The sequence below is a fragment of the Loxodonta africana genome, chromosome 10, assembly GCF_030014295.1.
Source record: "Loxodonta africana isolate mLoxAfr1 chromosome 10, mLoxAfr1.hap2, whole genome shotgun sequence".
Lineage (NCBI taxonomy): Eukaryota > Metazoa > Chordata > Mammalia > Proboscidea > Elephantidae > Loxodonta > Loxodonta africana.
The window spans coordinates 117167930-117190356 of record NC_087351.1 but is presented as its reverse complement, the minus strand read 5'-3'; the positions used below and the strand labels follow the sequence as shown (position 1 = coordinate 117190356).

The 22427-nt window shown below is 42.1% G+C and overlaps 1 pseudogene; it reads right to left on the bottom strand.

Annotated features, from left to right (window-relative positions):
- Nucleotides 1-11038: 11038 nt before the first annotated feature.
- Nucleotides 11039-19801, bottom strand: LOC100654402 (large ribosomal subunit protein eL32-like; annotated as a pseudogene).
- Nucleotides 19802-22427: the final 2626 nt, after the last annotated feature.

The window sequence follows — 22427 nt, the reverse complement described above, 5'->3', positions numbered from 1 at the left end:
TGCTCTTTGAATGGCCTATAGTTCTCTACCATATGAGACATGAACTTTCTCCAGAACCTTAGGGATGTTTAATGCAATACTCCACCTGGGACTTGCCAGAGACTCCACATGGCATCTACCACGGACACCTCCAGTTCCATTAGATCTGCTGAGTCATATGGCACAAGCAGAAGGGCTGAATGACCCCCAGCCTGTACCTGGTGCAGACCCCTTTCTTGCTCTTGGCCCCACTTAAAACTAGCAGTCTTCTATGTCACCTGACAAATGAGTTGGAACCACATTCCCAAGTGAGGAATATGCTGCTTCCCAGTGCCTGATGTAAGAACTTATCCTTTGCTTTGGAGGAGTTTCGTGGCATGCCTCTGATCACTGGACTTATAAAAACTTCACCTATGTGGCGGCTCCTAACTCTTTGTAGGATTTATCTCCAGTCTGCTGAGTTGCATGTGTCTTCCCAAGGCATTCACCCTTGCTCATCTGGTCTGACAAGCATGATGCCATCAATATAGTGGACCAGTGTACTGTTTTGCAGAAGGTCACTTTGAACTATACTGTGACAGAGAGCAGAAGAATTAATCTTGCTCCAGGAAGACCATGAATCTATACTGTTGTCCCTCCCAGGTCAGCACAGGTGAAAGTCTTGGCAATTGCACTGCTCCAGAGTGTCAGGGACTGTCAATGAGCACCCTACCATCCATGAAGAGTCCTCATTACCACTTGGCTGGTGAGTCTTCCCTAAGGAATCCCACCTTCAGAGTTGGCTTCATCAAATCACTTCTGGTTCCAATTCTCTTAGGTCAAGTTCCTAGAAGCAGATCCTGGAGCAGGGATTCCTGTAAAAATAATTTATTACAGTGCTCTAAGGAGAAAGGGAATGAAAGAAGCAGGACAGGGAAGAGGAAGAAAGCTAAGCAAGGATGTAGTCTTGGTGGATTCTAGTTTGAGTGGTCCCACAGGGAGCTTGGAGGAAAAAGTGCATCACCAAAGTTGGTCTCACCTTGAGGTACGGGGGCACGCTCTTGAACTCTCCCATGGCAGTCAGTCACTGCCTGCCGACTTCTCCAGGCCACACCTGTTCTGCCAAGGCAGTTTGCTGGAGAAGAAGGGAGCCGTAAGCCCTAGCAGCCAACGTGCATAGCACTCATCGTTATTAGACAACCAGAAGATAATCCTTTCAGTTTAGTGTTTATTCTATATTTACAGTTAATTATTGATATTGTTAGATTTTGCCTACTATTGTACTGTTTTCTGTTTGTTCTATTTTTTCTCCTTCTTCTACCTTTTTGGGTATTTGGATATGTCCTAGAATTTAATTCATATATTGCAGCTGTAGCTTAAGTTCATCACATAATTTTATTAATGGTTATCTGTTCCATTGTATTTGTTGTTGTTAGGTTCCCTCCAGTCTGTTCCAACTCATAGCGACGCTGTGTACAACAGAATGAAACACTGCTCCATCCTGCGCCATTCTCACAATCCTTATTATGCTTGAGCCCATTGTTGCAGCTACCGTGTCAGTCCATCTCCTTGAGACTCTTCCTCTCCTTTGCTGACCCTCCACCCTATGAAACATGATATCTTTCTCCAGGGACTGGTCCCTCCTGATAAACATGTCCAAAGTACGGGATACGCAGCCTTGACATCCTTGCTTCTGAGGAGCATTCCAGTCATACTTCTTCCAAGACAGATTTGTTCATTCTTTTGGCAGTCCATGTTATATTCAATATTCTTGGCCAACATCACAATGCAAAGGTATCAATTCTTCGGTCTTCCTAATTCATTGTCCAGCTTTCGCATGCATATGAGGGGATTGAAAACACCGTGGCTCGGGACAGGCACACCTTAGTTTTCAAGGTGATATTTTTGCTTTTCAACACTTTGAAGAGGTCCTTTGCAGCAGGTTTGGCCAATGCAGTGCATCTTTTGATTTCTTGACTGCTGGATCCAAGTAAAATTAAATCCTCGACAACTTCAATCTTTTCTCCATTTATCATGATGTTGCTTATTGGTCCAGATGTGAGGACTTGTGTGTTTTATGTTAAGGTGCAATCCATACTGTAGGGTGTGATCTTTGATCTTAAGTGCTTCAATTCTTCTTTGCTTTCAGCAAGCAAGGTTGTGTCATCTGCATAACGCAGGTTGTTCATGAGTCTGCCTTCCATCCTGATGCCCTGTTCTTCTTCATAGAGTACAGCTTCTCGGATTATTTCCTCAGCGTACAGATTGAATAAGTAGAGTGAAAGGATACAACCCTGACACACACCTTTCTTGACTTTAAGCCGCTCAGTATGCCCTTGTTCTGTTTGAACGACTGCTTCTTGATCTATGTAAAGGTTCCTCATGAGTACAATTAAGTGTTCTGGAATTCCCATTCTTCGCAATGTTATTCATAATTTGTTATGATCCACACATTCGAATGCCTTTGCAGAGTCAATAAAACACAGGTAAACATCTTTCTGGTATTCTCTGCTTTCAGCCAGGATTCATCTGACATGAGCAATGATGTCCCTGGTTCCATGTCCTCTTCTGAATCTGGCTTGAATTTCTGGCAGTTCCCTGTCAATATACTGCTACAGCCACTTTTGAATGATTTTCAGCAAAATTTTACTTACGTGTGATATTACTGATATTTTTCAATAATTTCCGCATTCAGCTGGATCGCATTTCTTGGGAATAGGCATAAATGTGGATCTCTTCCAGTCAGTTGGCCAAGTAGCTGTCTTCCAAGTTTTTTGGCATAGATGAGCGAGCACTTCCAGTACTGCATCTGTTTGTTGAAACATCTCAACTGGTATTCTGTCAATTCCTGGAGCCTTGTTTTTCATCAATGCCTTCAGTGCAGCTTGGATTTCTTCCTTCAGTATCACCAGTTCCTGATCATATGCTACCTCCTAAATGATTGAACATTGACCAATTCTTTCTGGTACAGTGACTCTATGTATTCCTTCCATCTTCTTTTGGTCCTTCCTGCATAGTTGAAGATTTTCCCCATAGGATCCTTCACTATTGCAACTTGAGGCTTGAATTTTTTCTTCAGTGCTTTTAGCTTGAGAAAAGCTGAGTGTGTTCTTTCTTTTTGGTTTTCTAACTCCAGGTCTTCGCACGTATCATTGTAATACTTTACTTTGTCTTATTGAGCCACCCTTTGAAATCTTCTGTTCGGCTCTCTTACTTCATCATTTCTTCCTTTCACTTTAGCTACTCGACCTTCAAAGAAGTTTCAGAGTCTCTTCTGACACCCATTTTGGTCTTTTCTTTTCTTCCTGTATGTTTAATGACCTCCTGCTTTTTTCATGTATGATGTCCTTAATGTCGTTCCACAACTCGTCTGGTCTTTGGTCATTAGTGTTCAACGTGCCAAATCTATTCTTGAAATGGTCTCTAAATTCAGGTGGGATATACTCAATGTTGTACTTTGGCTCTCCTGGACTTGTTCCAATTTTCTTCGGTTTCAGCTTGAAGTTGCATATGAGCAGTTGATGGTTTGGTCTGCAATTGGTCCCTGGCCTTGTTCTGACTGATGATGTAGATCTTTTCCATCGTCTCTTTCCATAGATGTAGTTGATTTGATTCCTGTGTATTCCATCTGGTAAGGTCCACATGTATAGTCGCTGTTTACGTTGGTGAAAAAAGGTGTTTGCAATGAAGAAGTCGTTGGTCTTGCAAAATTCTATCATGCGATCTCCACATCATTTCTATAACTTAGGCCGTATTTTTCAACTACCAATCCTTCTTCTTTGTTTCCAACTTTTGCATTCCAATCACTAGTAATTATCAATACATCCTGATTGCAGAAGTTGGTAAAAATCTTCAGTTTCTTCATCTTTGGCCTTAGTAGTTGGTGCGTAAATTTGAATAATAGTCGTATTAACTGGTCTTCCTTGTAGGCGTATGAATATTACTCTATCACTGGCAGCATTGTACTTCAGGATAGATCTTGAAATGTTCTTTTTGACACCATTCCTCTTCAATTTGTCATTCCCAGCATAGTAGACCATATGATTGTCCAATTCAAAATGGCCAATACCAGTCCATTTCAGCTTACTAATGCCTAGGATATTGATGTCTGTGTGTTCCATTTTTGATGATTTCCAGTTTTCTAGATTTATGCTTCCTACATTCCACCTTCCAATTATTAATGGATGTTTGTAGCTGTTTCTTTTCATTTTGAGTCATGCCACATCAGCAAATGAAGGTCCTGAAAGCTTGACTTCATTCATGTCATTAAAGTCTACTCTACTTTGAGGAGACAGCTCTTCCACAGTTGTTATTTTAAGTGCCTTCCAACCCGAGGGGGTCATCTTCTGGCACTATATCAGACAATGTTCCACTGCTATTTTTACGGTTTTCACTGGCTGATTCTTTTCAGAAGTAGACCGTCGGGTCCTTCTTCCTACTCTATCTTCGTCTGGAAGCTCAGCTGAAGCCTGTCTCGCATGGGTGACCCTACTGATATTTGAATACTGATGACACAGCTTCCTTCATCACAGCAATATGCAAGCCCCTACAGTACGACAAACTGTCACATGTGTGGGGGTCTGTTTCGTTGGTATTTCTTTTTTTATTGTGCTTTAGGTGAAAGTTTACAGAGCAAAGTCGTTTCTCGTTAAACAATTAATATGCAAATTGTTTTGTAGCCCTGGTTGCCAACCCCCCAATGTGTCAACACTCTCCCCTTTCCAACCTCAGGTTCCCCATTTCTAGTCGTCCAGTTTTCTGTCTCTTCTGGCCTTCTCATCTTTGCTTTTGGACTGGCTTGCCCATTTAGTTTTGTATACATGGTTGAACTGTGCGTGCTATTATTTGTTTTATAGGCCCGTCTAATCTTTAGCTGGAGGGTGAACTTCAAGAGTGAGTTCAGTACTGAGTTAAAACGGTGTCCAGGGGCCACACTCTTGGAGTTTCTCAAGTCTCTCTCAGACCAGTAAATCTGGTCTGTTTTTGTGAGTTTGAATTTTATTCTACATTTTTCTCTACCTCTGACTGGAGCCTCTATGCGATTCCTGTCTGAGCAGTTGGTGGTGATAGACGGGCACCATCTAGTTGTGCTGAAGTCAGTCTGGTGGAGGCTATGGTAGCTGTGGCCCATTAATCCTTTGGACTAATCTTTCCCTTGTTTCTTTGGTTTTCTTCATTCTCCTTTGCTCTAGATATATCATAGAAGGCTGCTCACAAGATTTTAAGACCCCAGACACTACTCACCAAGGTAGGATGTAGAACATTTTCTTTATAAACTATGTTATGCCAATTGAGCTGGGTGTTCCCTGAGACCATGGTCCCCACAGCCCTCAGCCCATTAATTCGGTCCCTCCGGGAGTTTGGATCTGTCTATGAAGCTTCATGACTTTGCCTTGGTCATGTTGTGCTGACTTCCCCAGTATTGTGTACTGTCTTACCCTTCATCAAATTTACCACTTATCTGTTGGCTGGTGAGTGCTTTTCCCTCCCCACCCCTTCCGTCCCTTATAACCATCAAAGATTATTTCTTTTTGTGTGTAAACCCTTTCATGAGTTTTTATAATAGTGGTCTCATACAGTTTTTGTCCTTTTGTGATTGACTTGTTTCACTCAGCATAATGCCCTCTAGGTTCATCTATGTTGTGAGATGTTTTCAAAGATTCATCATTGTTCTTTATCCTTGCGTAGTATTCCATTGTATGTATGTACCATATTTTGTTTAGCCACTCATCTGTTGATGGGCACTTAGATTGTTTGTCTTTTTGCTGTTGTGAATAATGCTGCAATGAACATGGGTGTGTATATGTCTACTCCTGTGACGGCTCTTATTTCTCTAGGATATATTCCTGGGAATGGGATTGCTGAATCATATGGTATTTCTATTTCTAGCTTTTTAAGGAAGTGTCATATTGTTTTCCATTTTTATATTCCCACCAGCAGTGTATAAGTGTTCCAATCTTCCCCCAGATCTTCAACATTCGTTATTTTCTGTTCTTTTTTTTATTCATGCCAGTAATGTTGGAGTGAGATGGTATCTCCTTGTGGTTTTGATCTGCATTTCTCTAATGGCTAGTGATCACCAGCATTTCCTCATGTGTCTGTTAGCTGCTGGAATGTCTTCTTTGATGAAGTGTCTACTCATATCCTTTGCCAATTTTTAATTGGATTGTCTTTTTTCTTGTAGAGGTGTTGGATTTTCCTATAGATTTTAGAGATTAGACCTTTGTTGGATATGTTATAAACAAAAATTTTTCCAGTCTGTGGGTTCTCTTTTTGCTCTTTTGGTAAAGTCTTTTTTTTTTTTTTTACACTTTAAAAAATTTTTTAATTGTACTTTAGATGAAGGTTTATAGAACAAACTAGCTTCTCATTAAAGTTAGTACACATATTGTTTTATGACATTGTTTAACAGCCCCACGATATGTCAACATTCTTGATCATGGGTTCTCTATTACCAGCTTTCCTGTCCCCTCCTGCTTCTAGTCCTTGCCTCTGAGTTGGTGTGCCCCTTTACTCTTGTTTTGTTTCATGGACCTGTCTAATCTTTGGCTGAAGGGTGAACCTCAGGAGTGACTTCATTACTGAGCTATGAGGGTGGCTGGGAGCTATGCTCTTGGGGGTTTCTCCAGTCTCTGTCAGACCAGTCAATCTGGTCTTTTTTTTTTGTGAGTTAGAATTTTGTTCTGCATTTTTCTCCAGCTCCATCCAGGACTCTATATTGTGATCCGTATCAGAGCAGTCATTGGTGGTAACCAGGCATCATCTAGTTGTGCTGGACTCCATCTGGTGGAGGCTGTGGTAGTTGTGGTCCATTAGTCCTTTGGACTAGTCTTTCCCTTGTGTCTTTGGTTTTCTTCATTCTCTCTTGCTCCAGACAGGGTGGGACTAGCAGATGTATCTTAGATGTCCACTCTCAAGCTTTTAACACCCCAGATGCTACTCACCAAAGTAGAATGTAAAACATTTTCTTTATAAACTATGGTATGCCAATTGAGCAAGGTGCTCCCCGAGGCCATCGTCCCCACAGCCCTCAGCCAAGTAATTTGGTCCCTCAGGGAGTTTGGATGTGTCTATAGTGCTTCTACGCCTTGCCTTGGACAAGTTGTGCTGGCTTCCCCAGTATTGTGTACTGTCTTACCCCTTTGTAAAGTCTTTTGATGAGTATAAGTGTTTGATTTTTAGAAGATACCAGTTATCTAGCTTATCTTCTGGTGTTTGTGTGTTGTTAGTTATGGTTTGTATCCTGTTTATGCCATATGTTAGGGTCCCTAGTATTGACTCTATTTTTTTCTTCCAAGATCGTTACAGTTTTTGGTTTTACATTTAGGTCTTTGATCCATTTTGAATTAGTTTTTGTGTATGGTGTGAGGTATGGGTCCTGTTTCAATTTTTTGCAGATGGACATCCAGTTTTGCCAGCACCATTTGTTCAAAAGACCGCCTTTTCACCATTTAATGGACTTTGGGCCTTCATCAAAGATCAGGCAACTGTAGGTGGATGGATTTACATCTGGGTTCTTGATTCTATTTCATTGGTCAATGTGTCTGTTGTTGTACTGGTATCAGGCTGTTTTGACTCCCATAGCTGTATAGTATGCTCTGAGTTCAGGTATTACAAGGCTTCCTACTTTGTTCTTCTTCAATAATGCTTTGCTTATCCAGGGCTTCTTTCCTTTCCATATAATCATTAGTTTTTCCATCTCTAAAGAATGCTGTTGGTATTTGGATTGAGATTGCATTGTATTTGTAGATTGCTTGAGGTAGAATCGACATTTTCACAGTGTTAAGTCTACCTATCCATGAGAATGGTATGTTTTTCCATTTATGTAGGTCTCTTTTGGTTTCTTGCAGGAGTGTTTTGTAATTTTCTTTGTACAGGTCTTTTACGTTCCTGGTTAGATTTATTCCTAAATATTTTATTTTTTTTTAGGGGCTATGATAAATGGTATTGCTTTTTTAAATAATTTTTATTGTGCTTTAAGTGAAAGTTTACAAATCAAGTCAGTCTCTCACACAAAAACCCATATACACCTTGCTACATATTCCCAATTACTCTCCCCCTAATGAGACAGCCCATTCTCTCCCTCCACTCTCTCCTTTTGTGTCCATTTCGCCAGCTTCTAACCCCCTCCACCCTCTCATCTCCCCTCCAGGCAGGAGATGCCAACATAGTCTCAAGTGTCCACCTGATCCAAGAAGCTCGCTCCTCACCAGCATCCCTCTCCAACCCATTGTCCAGTCCAATCCATGTCTGAAGAGCTGGCTTCGGGAATGGTTCCTGTCCTGGGCCAACAGAAGTTCTGGGGGCCATGACCACCAGGGTCCTTCCAGTCTCAGACCATTAAGTCTGGTCTTATGAGAATTTGGGGTCTGCATCCAACTGCTCTCCTGCTTCATCAGGGGTTCTCTGTTGTGTTCCCTGTCAGGGCAGTCATCAGTTGTAGCCGGGCACCATCTAGTTCTTCTGGTCTCTGGATGATGTAGTGTCTGGTTCATGTGGCCATTTCTGTCTCTTGGGCTTGTAATTGCCTTGTGAGCTTGGTGTTCTTCACTCTCCTTTGATCCAGGTGGGTTGAGACCAACTGATGCATCTTAGATGGCTGCTTGCTAGCGTTTAAGACCCCAGATGCCACTCTTTAAAGTGGGATGCAGAATGTTTTCTTAATAGATTTTATTATGCCAATTGACTTAGATGTCCCCTGAAACCATGGTGCCCAGACCTCTGCCCCTGCTATGCTGGCCTTCAAAGCATTCAGGTTATTCAGGAAACTTCTTTACTTTTGGTTTAGTCCAATTGTGCTGACCTCCCCTGTATTGTGTGCTGTCTTTCCCTTCACCCAAAGTACTTCTTATCTACTATCTAATTAGTGAATGCCCCCTCTCACCCTCCCTCTCTCCCCGCTCTCGTAACCACGAAAGAATGTTTTCTTCTCAGTTTAAACTATTTCTCAAGTTCTTATAATAGTGGTCTTACACAATATTTGTCCTTTTGCAACTGACTAATTTCACTCAGCATAATGACTTCCAGGTTCCTCCATGTTATGAAATGTTTCACAGATTCATCACTGTTCTTTATCAATGTGTAGTATTCCATTGTGTGAATATACCATAATTTATTTATCCATTCATCCGTTGATGGGCACCTTGGTTGCTTCCATGGTTTTGCTATTGTAAACAGTGCTGCAATGAACATGGGTGTGTATGTATCTGTTCATGTAAAGGCTCTTATTTCTCTAGGATATATTCCAAGGAGTGGGATTGCTGGATCGTATGATAGTTCTATTTCTAGCTTTTTAAGGAAGTGCCAAATTGATTTTCAAAGTGGTTGTACAATTTTACATTTCCACCAGCAGTGTATAAGTGTTGCAATCTCTCCACAGCCTCTCCAACATTTATTAGTGTTCTTTGGATTAATGCCAGATTTTTTTTTTTTTTGAGTGAGATGAAATCTCATTGTAGTTTTGATCTGCATTTCTCTAATGGCTAATAATCGTGAACATTTCCTCATATATCTGTTAGCTACCTGAATGTCTTCTTTAGTGAAGTGTCTATTCATATCTTTTGTCCATTTTTTAACTGGGTTATTTGTCTTTTTGCAGTATCATGTAGATTTTAGAGATCAGGCGCTGATCAGAAATGTCATAGCTAAAAACTTTTTCCCAGTCTGTAGGTAGCCTTTTTACTCTTTGGGTGAAGTCTTTGGATAAGCATAGGTGTTTGATTTTTAGGAGCTCCTAGTTATCTAGTTTTTCTTGTATATTCTTTATAATGTTTTGTATACTGTTTATGCCATGTATTAGGGCTCCTAACGTTGTCCCTATTTTTTTTTCCATGATCTTTATTGTTTCAGATTTTATATTTAGGTCTTTGATCCATTTTGAGTTAGTTTTTGTGCATGGAGTGAGATACGGGTCTTGTTTCATTTTTTTGCAGATGGATATCCAGTTATGCCAGCACCATTTGTTAAAAAGACTATCTTTTCCCCATTTAACTGTTTTGGGGCCTTGGTCAAATATCAACTGCTCATATGTGGATGGATTTATGCCTGGATTCTCAATTCTGTTCCATTGGTCCATGTATCTGTTGTTGTACCGTACCAGTACCAGGCTGTTTTGACTACTGTGGCAGTAAAATAGGTTCTAAAATCATTTCCTGATTTCTTTTTTGTAGTTCTCTTTATTAGCATATAGGAAGCCAACTGATTTATGTATGTTTATGTTGTATCCTATCACTCTGCTGAATCTTTCTATTAGTTCCAGTAGTTTTCTTGTGGAGTCTTTAGGGTTCTCTGTGTATAGTTTCATATCACCTGTGAATAAGAATAGTATTGTTTTTTCCTTACCAGTTTGGATGCTCTTTCTTTCTTTTTCTTGCCTTCTTGCTCTAGCTATGACCTACAGCACAGTGCTGAATAGGAGTAGTGATAGAAGGCATCCTTGTCTTGCTCCTGTTCTCAGAGGGAATGTTTTCAGCCTCTGTACATTGAGAATGATGTTGGCTGTTGGTTTTGTAGAGATTCTCTTTATTATGCTGAGGAGGTATTTGTTTTCCTAACCTTTTACTTTCCACTTTTTTTTTTCTGTATCCTTACGTCTTAAATGTGTCCGTTTTGAACAACATATAGCAGATTTTTAAAAACCCAGTCTTACAATCTTTGCTTTTAATTCTATCATTTATTTCATTTAATATAATAAACAATATGTATGAGTTTAACATAATATTAATATAATAAATAATATGTATGGGATCAACCTTCTTATTTTCTGCTTTCTATTGTCCCACCACCTATTTTGTATCTCTTTTTCTTTCCTTTCTTGAGTCTTATCTCCCATTTCTCCCACTTATGCTATTCCTTGGTAGTTACTCTAGAGGTTACAACATGCGTCCTTAACAAATCATGACCTGGTGCTAGTAACCACCTTGCTACCCTCATCGCAGATAATGTGAGAACCATGGAACACTCCATTTACCACTGCCACCATCCACCCTGTCCCAACTTATATGTTCTCATTGCCTTTTTTTTTTTTCAAGAGATGTCCTTCTTTATTAATCCCACATAATGGATGACCGTAATGTGGCACTCAGATTCCTCCCACCCCTACCCCACCCCACCCCACCCAGGATAAATCATCATTCTTCCACCTGTCTGGAATGTTGCTGCCTGACAGCCCTCAAATGAGTCACTCTCAAGGAATTTCTCTCAGCTGAAGAGTCACAAGGTCCACCCACTCCCTGAGGGCAACCATATCCAATGACAGATGTAAAATCTCAGTCCCCTTGCCCAGATTCAGTCACTCTGAAGGCCCATTCCAGCTCCAGAGTGCCCTGTAGAATCAGCTGAGGCCTTTGTTGTGAGCATTGAAGCTAAACCTCTCTGGTCCCATCCTCCTGCCCTTGCTCTCCAAGGGTGTTGGTTCCAAGAGCACTCCCCAGGAAGCTACCTTTTTTTTTTTTTTTGCTGAGTTTTTATAGTTTTATTTAGCACAAATAAAACTTGCAAACGAGTTGTCTATTCATTGTCTTTGCAGCACAGCCTGGCATTGGGATTGGTGACTCTGATGACCAGCTGGGCTGCTCTTTCCACCATGGCTTTGGAGTTCTCAGGGGAAATGCAAGCAACCTCAGCACAGTAAGATTTGTTTTGCATCAGCAGCACTTCCACGCTTTGACATTGTGGACCAGAACTTGTGGAAGCCACTGAATGGTATGTGCTTTATGTCCTTGTTCTTATAACCAATATTGGGCATCAAGATTTGACTCTTGAATCTTCTCTGCACCCTGTTGTCAATGCCTTTGAGTTTGCACCAGTAACGCTTAATTTTGACTTATCAGTCTGATTAGTGTGGATGAACTTCTTGGCCTTCTTTCTGATGATCTTGGGCTTCGTGAGGGGTCTGAGGGCAGCCGTGATGCCAGTAGAAGATGGCCACCACCTCTGTAAGTAGCGCTGAGGAAGAGAGCTTCTTCTTTTTTGTAATAACACAACACTTTTATTTATTATGTAGATTCAAATAACATATCCTGACATACTATTAGTGAAAGGTCTTTACAGCATTGTTCTTTTTTTAATTACACACACTACTTTTCCTCGATATGTATCCTTGATCCTTTTTTTTATAATTTATTTTTTGTAGTTGAAAATATACATGGAAAACATACACCAATTCAATAATTGCTACATGCACAATTCAGTGACATTGATCACATTCTTCGAGTTGTGTAACCATTCTTATCCTTCTTTTCTGAGTTGTTCCCCCATTAAGATAAACTGGCTGCCCCCTAAGGTTCCTATCTAATCTTTTGAGTTGTTGTTGTCAATTTGGTCCCATATAGACAGCTCTTAATAGCACATAATGCTCAAGGCCAACATTCTTTACTAGTTAAACTAAACTATTGTTTGGTTTCAAGATGACTTCAGGGGATATTTTTGTCTCTCTCTCTCTCTTTTTTTCTTTTTATGGGCCTGTCTAATCTTTGGCTGAAAGGCGAACCTCAGGAGTGACTTCATTACTGAGCTATAAGGGCGTCCGGGAGCTATGCTCTTGGGGGTTTCTCCAGTCTCTGTCAGACCAGTCAATCTGGTCTTTTTTTTTTTGTGAGTTAGAATTTTGTTCTACATTTTTCTCCAGCTCTGTCTGGGACTCTATATTGTGATCCGTGTCAGAGCAGTCAGTGGTGGTAGCCAGGCATCATCTAGTTGTGCTGGACTCCATCTGGTGGAGGCTGTGGTAGTTGTGGTCCATTAGTCCTTTGGACTAGTCTTTCCCTTGTGTCTTTGGTTTTCTTCATTCTCTCTTGCTCCAGACAGGGTGGGACTAGCAGATGTATCTTAGATGTCCACTCTCAAGCTTTTAACACCCCAGATGCTACTCACCAAAGTAAATGTAGAACATTTTCTTTATAAACTATGTTATGCCAGTTGAGCTAAGTGTTCCCCAAGGCCACAGTCCCCACAGCCCTCAGCCAAATAATTTGGTGCCTCAGGGAGTTTGGATGTGTCTATAGTGCTTCTACGCCTTGCCTTGGACAAGTTGTACTGGCTTCCCCAGTATTGTATACTGTCTTATACTTCATCAAAGTTAGCACTCATCTATTGTCTATTTAGTGTTATTCTCAGGGGATCTTTTTGGTTTCAGGTTTAAAGATTATCTCAGGGCAATAGTTTTGAGGGTTGAGAGCTTTTTTTTTATTATTATTAATTTTATTGTGAAAATATACGTGCCAAAACACATACCATTTCTACATGTATAATTCATTATAATTGATTACATTCCTCAAGTTGTGCAACAATTCCCCAGGAAGCTTCTTAGAGCAAATGTGTGTCTCAGAGTCTGCTTACCAGGGAACCTACCTGCAATGTACACGAAACATTATTTTAATTATTTAGATTTGCTCACATATTTATCGTTTTCTTAGCTCTTATTCCATCTTGCATCTCCAGCCTTCATCTTGGATTACTTTCCTTCTGCATGAAGTACATCCTTTAAAATTTTCTTTAGTGCAGGTCTTCTGGTGAGAGACTCTCTCAGTCCCTGATGGTAGGAAAATGCCTTTGTTATTCCTGAAAGATGTTTTCACTGGGAATATATTTTTTTCCCCTAGCATGACTGACAGCATCATTTCAGGCTTCTGGCTTCCATTCTTGCTGTTGAGAAATCAACTATCAGTCTAATTGTTGTCCTTTGAAGGTAATCCGTTTACTGCTTCAACAGTTAAAACAGGTTGCTTGATATCTTCCATTAGAAATTTGAACTTGTCAATTTCTCTCTGTCCTTCATTAATTTCTTCCAACATTCTATTATAAAAAATTTGAAACATACAAAACTGCTGAAGTAACTGTAAAGTGAACATTTATATGCCAATCTAGATTCTGTAACTAACATTTTGCTATATTTGCTTTCACACAGTTCGATGCCTTTGCATAGTCAATAAAACACAGGTAAACTTCTTTCTGGTATTCTGTTTTCATCCATGATCCACCTGACATTAGCAATGTCCTCTTTTGAATTCCACTTGAACTTCTGGCAATTCCCCATCGATGTACTGCTGCAACTGCTTTTGAATGATCTTCAGCTATGCAAAGGCATTCAACTGTGTGGAGCATAACAAATTATGGATAACATTACGAAGAATGGGAATTCCAGAACTCTCACTTGTGCTCATGTGGAACCTGTACATTGACAAAGAGGCAGTCTTTCAAACAGAACAAGGGGATACTTTGTGGTTTTAAATCAGGAAAGGTGTGCATCAGGGTTATATCCTTTCACCATACTTATCCAATCTGTATGCTGAGCAAATAATCAGAAAAGCTGGACTATATGAGAAGAACGTGGCATCAGGATTGGAGGAAGACTCATTAACAACCTGTGATATGCAGATGACACAGCCTTGCTTGCTGAAACTGAAGAGGATTTGAAGCACTTACTGATGAAGATCAAAGACCACAGCCTTCAGTATGGACTACACCTCAACATAAAGAAAACAAAAATCTTCACAGCTGGACCAATGAGCAACATTACGATAAATGGAGAAAATGTTGAAGTTGCCAAGGATTGTACTTTACGTGGATCCACAGCCAATGCCCATGGAAGCAGCAGTCAAGAAATCACTTTAAGGACTAAGGTGTGTCTAACCCAAGCCATGGTGTTTTCAATCGCCTCATATACATGTGAAAGTTGGACAATGAATAAGGAAGACCACAGAATTGATGTCTTTGAATTTGGCCTTGGCAAACAATATTGAATATTCCATGGACAGCCAGAAGAATGAACAAATCTGTCTTGGAAGAAGTACAGCAAGAATGCTCCTTAGAAGCATGGATGGCAAGACTTTGTCTCACATACTTTGGACATGTTATCAGGAGGGACCGGTCTCTGGAGAAGGATATCATGCCTGGTAAAGTAGACGGTCAGGGAAAAAGTGGAAGACCTTCAATGAGATCGATTGACACAGTGGCAACAATTGGCTTAAACATAACCAGGATTGTGAGGATGGTGCAGGACCGGGCAGTGTTTCGTTCTGTCAAATATAGAGTCGCTATGAGTCGGAACTGACTCAATGGCACCCAACAACAACAGAAAATTTCATATAAGTGGGATCATATAGTATTTCTCCTTTGCGTCTAGCTTCTTTCAGTTAGTATAATGTTTGCAAGGTTCATCTACATTGTAGCACGTATCAGAACATCCTTCTTTTCTTCTTTATTAGGGATAATATTCCATTGCACATGGATACATTTTGTTTATCCTTTCATCCGTTGATTGACACTCAGATTGTTTCCACCTTTTAGCTATTGTGAATAATGTTACTATGAATACTGGTATACAAGAGTATCTGTTTGAGGGTCTGTTTTCAATCTTTTGAGTATATACCTAGGAGTAGAATTGCTGGGTCGTATGGTAATTCTACGTCTTTGAGAAGCCACCAAACTGTCTTCTCTGCTTTTCATGTAGGCCTGTACTGTAATAGGGCCACCAAGGGCCACATGGGGTACAGAGCACTTGAAATGTGGCTAATCTGAGTTGAGATGTGTTTTAAGTATAAAACATACACTGGAACTTGGAGATTCAGTGTAAAAAAAAAAAAATCCTGAATAATTTTTCATTAATAAGTTTTTATATTGATTAGATACTGAAATAATATTTTGCATATATTGGGCTAAATGTGGCTACTAGAAAGTTCAAAATTATGTATGTGGCTCGCATTATACTTTGGTTGGGTGGTGCTGACATAGATTTTCCATTAATCCTGCTGTTTGCAGCTCAATACTCATCCGCATTCCCAGAAGGACTTGCTGGGACCGATTTACTGTGTTGTGTAAATTGGCCAACTCCCCGGCTCTTCCTACAGGAAGGATAGTACTCAGCTTTCTGAGGTTTGTAGAAAGTCACTCATGTTCATCTGCTTTCTGCTTTCAACATACTGTTACTATCGTCTCATCTCTTACTCTCTTTGTCCTAGTGGCTTTATGCCTTTTTATCCCTTTACCAATGTTTTAGTACAGTTTTGGGAAGGACTGGAGTCTGATTGGGTTCAACCCACCATCTTTAGCTAGATGTCAATAATCATGTTTTTTATTTCTTAAAGTCCTACTTAGTTGTTTTAATAACTGCCTGGACATTCCTGAGCATTTGTTGTTCATTGTTCTTTCTCTTTTTTAAGCCCATTTATTTCTATAAGTATCTAAAGCATAGGTATTTGTTATGGTGTACCTAGTAATTTCAACCTCTAAAGGGGCTGAGGGATCAAAAGCTGTTATTTGTTGTTTCATTATTAATGGTTTGCTTCTTATGTTCAGTAATTTTTTCTTGTAAACTCATATTGTGTGGAACTTTATCTGTGGGATCAAGTTGGGGCCATGGAGAGAGATTTGCCTCGTTGGGAGCCCAGATGTGCCACAGACCTAGGTCTGTTTTAGCCTCCGAGGGTTCTTGGCTTACTGTAGGGCCCCAGGCTCATCCCCACCACCTTGCAGATGGTCTAGGACTTCTCCCCATCTCAGTGCCAACACTCTGTCCCCCAGGTCTCTGCTACAGTTTAAGCTGTTGGGCTACCCACCTATGACATTCCCTCCCTTCCATTTTTGAGTGAGCCCAGTAACACACTAAAATTATGTCTGTGTTTATTTTTTGTGTGAAAATGTACACAACATACATGCATTCAACACCGTACATGTAGGGTTCACTGACAATGGTTACATATGTCACATTTTGTCACCTTCCTCCCTATCTCTGCCCATATTGTTTCCCCACTGTTAATTTAGACTCTCTGCCCCTTAAAGTTCTCATCTGTGTTTCAGTGTTAACTGTTGTCCATTTAATCTCATATAGGTAATTCCTTAAAAGAGCACAATGGTCAAGGTGAATAGTCTTTATTAAATGAGCTAAATTGTTTAAAATGACTTCATCAGATAGTTTCCCTTCAAGGCTTAAGAGTTGTTTTCAGGCAACAGATTCAGGAGGTCCTCTAGTCTCAGTGTATCCAGTAAGTCTGGTTTCCAATAAGAATTTGAAGTTCTGTTCCATGTTTTTTCCTGCTTTTGATCAAGATCCAACTATTGGGTCTTTGATCAAAACATTCAGTGATAGTAGCTGGGCACCATCCCATTTTTCTGGTCTCATGGTAAAGGAGATTCATGGAGACAATTAGGCCTGCAGTCCATTTCCTTCTTCCTGGGTCTCCTTCCTCTGTTGCTCCAGGTGAATAGAGATCAATTGTTTTATCTTGAGTGTTGTTGTAATTTTTGCATATACAAATTGTATTTTAGCAGGTGGGCCTTCAGAGTAACTAGTCCAACATATGCCCAAAACAGAAGCTCACAGACTTTATTTTTGCAGAATTTAGTTTTTAATCCAACCTGATTGTTTTTTGATAGGGGAGTTCAGCCCCTTCACACTTAATTTTAGTCCTGTGTTATTTTCTTATACATTGACGTTTCCTCTTTTTCGTTTTTCTTTCTTTTGTTAGTTTGGCTAAGTTTCTGCATATTTCCTTTTTTCTCCTGTTATTTAGAAGTTCTACCATGCTTTAGGAGCCCTGGTAGCACAGTGGTTAAGAACTACGGCTGTTAACCAAAAGGCTGACAGTTCAAATCCACCAGCTGCTCCTTGCAAACCCTATGGGGAAGTTCTACTCTGTTATACAGGGACACTATGAAACGGAAGAAACTCAAGGGGAATGGGTAGTTATGGTGACTATGCTTTAAGAAGCCCTGGAGGAACAACAGGTAAGTGCTCAGCTGCTAACTGGAAGGCTGGCGGTTTAAACCTACCCAGCAGTTCCAAGGGAGAAACACCTGGTGATTGGCGCCTGTGAAGATTACAGCTTAGAAAACCCCGTGGGGCAGTTTTACTGTAACGTGGGGTCGCTATGAGTCAAAATTAACTTGATGGTGCTTAACAAGTACGCTTTTTAATTCCACTACGGATTACCTTCTCGTTCCTATTGGTCGTAATTAAACCTATATTGGGTTGCACTAGATTGGGGTGGGTTGGGATGAGAGTTATCAGGGCTTGGGTGGATGCTCAGGATCTACACTGAGCCAGGGCTGGCTAGGGGGTTGTCCCTAAGGGCAGTGCACATTTGGGGAGGCCCCAGACTATCCATGTAATGACCAAGCCAAAGAAGAGCGATAAAATTAGTGACCAGGAAATGGAGACTGGCAAGTGACAAAAAAGGGTGAAGGTCTACACGGGGCATAGATGGGGGTGGGATGGATGAAGGTCTACATGGGGCATAGGTGGGTGTGGGATGGATGAAGGTCTACATGGAGCATAGGTGGGGTTGGATGGATGAAGGCCTACATGGAGCATAGGTCGGGGTGATACGGATGAAGGTCTACAGGGAGCATAGGTTGGGGTGGGATGGATGAAGGTCTACAGGGAGCATAGGTGGGTGTGGGATGGATGAAGGTCTACATGGGGCATAGGTGGGTGTGGGATGGATGAAGGTCTACAGGGAGCATAGGTGGGTGTGGGATGGATGAAGGTCTACACGGGGCATAGGTGGGTGTGGAATGGATGAAGGTCTACATGGAGCATAGGTCGGGGTGGGATGGATGAAGGTCTACACAGGGCATAGGTGGGTGTGGGATGGATGAAGGTCTACAGGGAGCATAGGTGGGTGTGGGATGGATGAAGGTCTACACGGGGCATAGGTGGGTGTGGGATGGATGAAGGTCTACATGGGGCATAGGTGGGGGTGAGATGTATGAAGGTCTACATGGAGCATAGGTCAGGGTGGGATAGATGAAGGTCTACATGGGGCATAGGTGGGGGTGAGATGTATGAAGGTCTACATGGAGCATAGGTCAGGGTGGGATAGATGAAGGTCTACACAGGGCATAGGTGGGTGTGGGATGGATGAAGGTCTACACAGGGCATAGGTGGGGGTGGGATGAATGAAGGTCTACAGGGAGCATAGGTGGGGGTGGGATGGATGAAGGTCTACAGGGAGCATAAGTGGTTGTGGGATGGATGAAGGTCTACACGGGGCATAGGTCAGGGTGGGATGGATGAAGATCTACAGGGAGCATAGGTGGGTGTGGGATGGATGAAGGTCTACACAGGGCATAGGTGGGTGTGGGATGGATGAAGGTCTACACGGGGCATAGGTCAGGGTGTGATGGATGAAAGTCTACACAGAGCATAGGTTGGGGTGGGATGGATGAAGGTCTACACAGGGCATAGGTGGGTGTGGGATGAATGAAGGTCTACAGGGAGCATAGGTGGTTGTAGGATGGATGAAGGTCTACACGGGGCATAGGTCAGGGTGGGATGGATGAAGATCTACAGGGAGCATAGGTGGGTGTGGGATGGATGAAGGTCTACACAGGGCATAGGTGGGTGCGGGATGGATGAAGGTCTACAGGGAGCATAGGTGGGTGTGGGACAGATGAAGGTCTACACGGGGCATAGGTAGGGGTGGGATGGATGAAGGTCTACATGGTACATAGGTGAGGGTGGGATGGATGAAGGTCTACATGGAGCATAGGTCGGGGTGGGATGGATGAAGGTCTACATGGAGCATAGGTTGGGGTGGGATGGATGACGGTCTACATGGAACACAGGTGAGGGTGGGATGGATAAAGAGAGAGCTCAGGGTCAGCAATGGAGAGAGTGGAGAAAACGAAGCAGCTCTGGGTTGTCAAGGGATAGTTTTTAGGACCTCATTAGAAGGAAATGGAGGGGGAAATAGAACCACTTTCTCTTGGTTTTCATATATGATTATATAGTATGGGCTGGCCAGGAGGAGAGAATACATACTCTGAACAACTCATTCAGCTCCCAGTGCCCCACCCACTCATCCACCCAACCACGCACTCACCCGTCTGTCTGTCCATTCATCTATCCACCAACCACCTATCCTTTCTTCCTCCCATCTATCCACCCACTTGATTCTCTGAGTACCTCCTCTGTGTGCAGGTTCAGTGCTGAGTACTTGGGATGCAGGTGAATCAGACTTGTCCCTGTCCTGGGGAAGTTGGTCCATGGGGCAGGCAGAAATGGAAACACATCTCTCCATGCTCATGGACTCTGCTGTTACCCCAACAGTCATGCCTCCCAAATCTAGACTTCCAGCTCCAGACTCATATCTAGCTGCCTCCTGGACCCCACCCCCTAGATGTGCCAAAAGCACCTCGAACTCAAGTTCTGAGCTGAACTACATGCCTTCTTCCCTTCATGCAACTTGTTCCTCACCCGATTTCCCTTGTGTTATGTCTAACCTGGTCACCACAGCCTGCTCATTTTCCTCCACACGTTTCTTGAGTCTCCATCCTGCTTTGACGCCATTTGGAGTTCCTTGTGAGCTGAAGGATGTTTTCTGACTCTGACTCCACCAACGCCCCGGTACCTCCCAACTTGCCTTCACACTCAGGCTCTCCTCTGACTGTGCCCAGCTCTTTCTATTAGGTAACCTCTAAAGGCTTTCTGGGGGTAAGCTGTGCCTGCCCTGTCAGACTGAGAGATCTTGCAGCAGGGCCCATGCCCTCCTCCTGCCTCTTGCCCAGGGGAACTGACCACAACGCTGGGTGCACAGAGGGCAGGGCCACTTGCTGCTCGGTGGTGGACTGTTGTATGAGGCAGCAGCTTGATCAGATGTCCTCACAGCATGTTAGGATAGAGGAAACAGGCTGCAGTGGAAGCAGGGTACTCCAGACATGTCCAAGTGCCAGAGGTTTCTGTTGCTTCAGCCACAAATCCCTAATGGATGAAGCTATGTTTGGAACTCCTGGTGACCCCGCTTCTTGCCTAGAGTTCATGTGAGTTGCCAGTGGTGCTTGAGGAGGCCGAAGTGAAAACAATCCACCTGACAGGAATGCTGAGGGCTAGCTGAGCCTACAGACTACCTTCTTAGGAATTTGACTTGGGAAGTCTGGAGAATTAAGCCCTTTCAAGATTCAATTATTTTCTGCTTTGAATATTTTGTTGACACCATGTGTTTTCATTAATGGAAGCATGTTGAATCACTGAGTGTTTGAATTTCTGGTAGGTAGTATGGATTTTTTTTTTCTTGCCCTCTCCCACAAGCCTACCTTCACAGGCCAGAGGAACATGTTGTCCCACTGATTATACCCCAGAGTCCGGGGGTACATATGTGTTGTTGTGGTTGTTGTTAGGTGCCGTCGAGTCCGTTCCGACTCATAGTGACCCTATGCACAACAGAACGAAACACTGCCCGGTCCTGCGCCATCCTCACAATCGTTGTTATGCTTGAGCTTATGGTTGCAGCCACTGTGTCAATCCACCTCGTTGAGGGTGGTCCTCTTTTCCGCTGACCCTGTACTCTGCCAAGCATGATGTCCTTCTCCAGAGACTGATCCCTCCTGATAACCTGTCCAAACTATGTAAGACTCATTCTCGCCATCCTTGCTTCTAAGGAGAATTCTGCTTGTACTTCTTTCAAGACAGATTTGTTTGTTCTTTTGGCAGTCCGTGGTATAGTCAATAATCTTCGCCAACACCACAATTCAAAGATGTCAATTCTTCTTTGGTCTTCCTTATTCATTGTCCAGCTTTTGAATGTACATGAGGGGATTGAAAACACCATGGCTTGGGTCAGATGCACCTTAGTCCTCAAGGTGACATCTTTGCTTTTTGACACTTTAAAGAGGCCATTTGCAACAGATTTGCCCAATGGGTCTTTTGGTTTCTTGACTGCTGCTTCCAAGGGTGTTGATTGTGGATCCAAGTAAAATGAAATCTGTGACTTCAATCTTTTTTCTGTTTATCATGATGCTGCTTATTGTTCCAGTTGTGAGGATTTTTGTTCTCTTATGTTGAGGTGTAATCCATATGGAAGGCTGTGGTCTTTGATATTCCTCAGTAAGTTGCTTCAAGTCGTCTTCACTTTCAGCAAGCAAGCTTGTATCATCTGCATAACGCAGGTTGTTAATGAGTTTTGCTCCAATCCTGATGCCCCATTCTTCTTCATATAGTCCAGCTTCTCGGATTATTTGCTCAGCATATTGACTAGGTATGGTGAAAGGATACAACCCTGACACACACCTTCCCTAACTTTAAATCACACAGTATCCCATTGTTCTGCCTTTGACGTATGTACAAGTTCCTCATGAGCACAATTAAGTGTTCCAGAATTCCCATTCCCCGCAATGTTATCCATAATTCGTTATGATCCACACAGTCGAATGCCTTTGCATAGTTAGTAAAACACAGGTAAACATCCTTCTGGTATTCCTTGCTTTCAGCCAGGATCCATCTGACATCAACAGCAATACCCCTGGTTTCAGGTCCTCTTCTAAATCTGGCTGTTCCCTGTTGATACACTGCTGCAGCCACTTTTGAATGATCTTCAGCAAAATTTTGCTTACATGTGATATTAACGATATTGTCTGTTCTGATAATTTCCACATTCAGCTTGATCACCTTTCTTGAGAACAGGCATAAATATGGATCTCTTCCAGTCGGTTGGCCAGGTAGCTCTCTTCCAAATTTCTTGGCATAGACGAGT